Consider the following 3927-nt stretch of genomic DNA (forward strand, 5'->3'; position numbering starts at 1 on the left):
GGTTGTGAAGCTTACCTTGCTTATGTTCTTGATAGTAAAGTAACTAAAAAGAAGATTGAATTTGTACCAGTTGTATGCGAGTATCTGGATGTGTTTCTTGAAGAATTGTCGGGTTTGCCACCTATTTGAGAGGTAGAGTTTGGTATTGAGTTAGTACCAGGGACGACTCTGATTTCGATAGCGTCGTATCAGATGGCACCTACTGAATTAAGAGAGTTAAAATCACAGTTGCAAGAGTTAACAGATATAGGTTTTGCACGACCGAGTTTCTCTCCCTAGGGTGTGCCAGTTCTATTTGTGAAAAAGAAAGACGGAACTATGAGAATAAATAAAGTGACTATAAAGAATAAATATTGTTGCCACAGATTGACGACTTCTTTGATCAGTTAAAAAGGGCTTTAGTGGTTTCGAAGATAGACTTGAGATCGGGTTATTATCAGTTGCGAGTCAAAGACTCTGATGTGCAAAAAACTGCTTTTCGAACGAGGTACGGACATTATAAGTTTCTAGTTATGTCGTTCGGGCTTACCAATGCACCTGCTATTTTTATGGATTTGATGAATCGGATCTTCAGAAAGTATTTAGATTAATTTTCAGTTGTGTTCATTGATGATATACTGATCTACTCCCGTACCAAAACGGAACATGCTGAGCCTTTGAAACTCGTGTTACAAACTTTGCGAGAAAAATAGTTGTAAGTATATGTGAGTTTTGGTTACACAAAGTTAGGTTTTTGGGACATGTTGTTTCAGCATCAGGTATTCGGGTTGATCTGAGTAAAATTTCAGTAATATTTGATTGGAAACCTCCGAGAAAAATTTCTGAAGTTAGAAGTTTTTTGGGACTTGCTGGTTACTATAGACGGTTTGTGAAATGTTTCTCTATGATTGCAACTCCGATGACGAAGATGTTGCTAAAAGATGTTAAATTCGAGTGGTCAAAAAGTGCCAGAAAAGTTTTGATCAGTTGAAAGCCCTTTTGACCGAAGCTCTAGTGTTAGTTCAGCTAGAATCTGGTAAAGAATTTGTTATCTTTAGTGATGCATCTTTAAATGGTTTGGGCTGTGTTTTGATGCAGGAAGGCAGAGTTATAGCTTATGCCTCAAGACAGTTAAAACCGCATGAAAAGAACTATCCGACAGATGACCTAGAATTGACAGCTATTGTATTCGCGTTGAAAATATGGCGTCACAATTTGTTCAGTGAAAAATGTCATGTTTATTCCGATCAGAAAATTCTGAAGTATTTGATGACTCAGAAAGATTTGAATTTGAGACAGCGTCGATGGTTGGAATTGCTGAAAGACTATGAACTTGTAATTGACAATCACCCAAGAAAGGCTAATGTTGTCGCTGATACTTTAAGCAGGAAATAAATGTTTGTTTTGCGTGCAATGAATGGGCATATAGCTATGTCAGATGATGGTGAAATGATAGCTGAGTTAAAAGCAAAACCGTTATTTATTCAGCAAATTTGTGAAGCTCAGAAAATCGATAACGATCTGATAGTGAAACAGGTTCAATGTGATTCAAATGTAGATTTAGAGTTTCGAGTTGATGTTGATGACTGTTTGAGATTTAGAAACCAAATATGTGTTCCAAGAAATACAGAGTTGATTCAGATGATCTTGAATGAAGCTCACAACAGTCGATTATCTGTTCATCCCGGTAGTACGAAGATGTATAATGATCTAAAACAGCATTATTGGTGGCAAGGTATGAAACGAGACATTTCTGACTTTGTATCGAAATGTTTAGTTTGTCAGCAAGTAAACGTCGAGCATCAGGTACCTTCTAGATTGCTACAGGTGATTATGATACCTGAATGGAAATGGGACAGGGTCAAGATGGATTTTGTATCGAGTTTACCATTGACACCAAGCAAGAAAGATGTAATCTGGGTTATTGTTGATAGATTGACTAATTCTACTCACTTTGTTCTGGTTCGTACAGATTACTTGCTTGATAAACTGGATGAATTGTATGTTTCTCAGATTGTGAGGTTACATGGTCTGCCTATATCTATTGTTTCAGATAGAGATCCGAGATTTACATCGCGGTTTTGGAAGAAACTGCAAGATGCATTAGGTACTAAACTGCAGTTTAGTACTGCTTTTCATCCCAAACAGACGGTCAGTCTGAGCGAATTATTCAGATACTTGAGGATATGTTGAGATGTTGCATTCTCGAGTTCGAAGGTACGTGGGAACGATATCTACCTCTGATTGAATTTGCATACAATAATAGCTTTCAATCAAGTATCAAAATGGCACCTTATGAAGCTTTGTACAGTCGTAAATGTCGTACACCTTTGTACTGGACTGAGCTCAGTGAAAATAAAATACACGGGGTTCGATTTGATCAAAGAAACCGAGCAGAAAGTAAAAGTGATCCGTGAAAGTTTGAAAGCAGTATTAGATCGTCAAAAATTGTATGCAGACTTAAAACGTAAAGACATAGAGTTTTAGATCAGGGATAGAGTGTTTTTGAAAGTCTCACCATGGAAGAAAATACTTAGATTCGGTCGTAAAGGCAAATTGATTCCGAGATTTATTGGACCATATGAGATTATAGAAAGGATTGGGCCAGTTGCGTATAGACTGTTGTTGCCACCAAAGCTAGAAAAGATTCACAATGTATTTCATGTTTTGATGCTTCGTAGATATTGATCTGATCCCTCACATGTGATTAATTCGATCGAAGTTGAGATTAAGCCCGATATGTCGTACGAGGAAGAACCGATTTGTATTCTGGCTCACGAGATTAAAGAGTTGAGAAATAAGAAAATTCCATTGGTTAAAGTATTGTGGCATAAACATGGAGTTGAGGAAGCAACGTGGGAGTCAAAGGATACAATAAAAGAGCGTTACCCAAACCTACTCACTGGTAAGGTTTTCGGGGACAAAAATCCCTAAGGGGGAGAGAGTTGTAACAGTCCGATTTAGACCCTATTCAGAACGGTGGTTTTGGGACCATGTGTGAAAATTTCATATGAAATTTTGATTGTTTGTGTGCTTAATTTGATAAAAGGACTTAATCGCGTAAGTTGAAAACTTGATAGTTTAAATCATAAAGGTTGAATTGATAATGGCTTTTTAATATGGAGTATTTATGTTGCAAATAATCCTTTAGATTAATGATGGTTGAATGTACCCTTAATGTACATGTTGATGTTATTATTTTTATAAGGTTAAATAAGTAAAATGAATAATTGTAATAATAATATAAACATGAGTTTATATTCTTTTGACCGAAACTAGCAAAAGAAAAGAAAGGATAAAATCTCATGATATTCAGCCATTGTTGATACAAATTAAAGGTTAGTTTGGTTTCGATTTTTGATGATTTTTATGTTTTTGAGATCGTTGCTTTGAGTACTATCTGACCCATGCTTAAATTTCTGATTTTGATGCATATTTTGAGTTATGCCATTGATGAATATTTGTGTTTAGAGTTATGCCATTGATGAATATTTGTGTTTAGTGATGTTTGATGATGAAATATTAAAAATATGTTTTAGATTAACATGTTTTGTATTTGAGTTTTTGAAAATTTTGAGTAATTAGGACTAAATTACAAAAATAATAAATTGAGGGACTAAAATGTGAAATAGATGAAATATATGGACTAGTATGGTTATATGGAAAATTTAGCCCAACTACATCGTTGTGAGATTTTGTGTATTTTGTGCTTTGTGCAATTAGGACTAAATTGTAAAAGTATGAAATATTATGGGTAAAATGGTAATTTTCCCATGTATGTGTTGTTGGATTAAATTGAATGAAATTGTGTTTAAATGAGGTTAATTTGAAATTATATAGATCAAGAACAAAAGAAATCAGACTTGGATCGGGGAAAAACAAAAATAGTCGAATAGTCGATTTGTAACGTCCATCAATATCCGAGGTAAGTCTTTAAGCAATTAGACA

The sequence above is a fragment of the Gossypium hirsutum genome, chromosome A03 (assembly GCF_007990345.1).
Source record: "Gossypium hirsutum isolate 1008001.06 chromosome A03, Gossypium_hirsutum_v2.1, whole genome shotgun sequence".
Taxonomy (NCBI): Eukaryota; Viridiplantae; Streptophyta; class Magnoliopsida; order Malvales; family Malvaceae; genus Gossypium; species Gossypium hirsutum.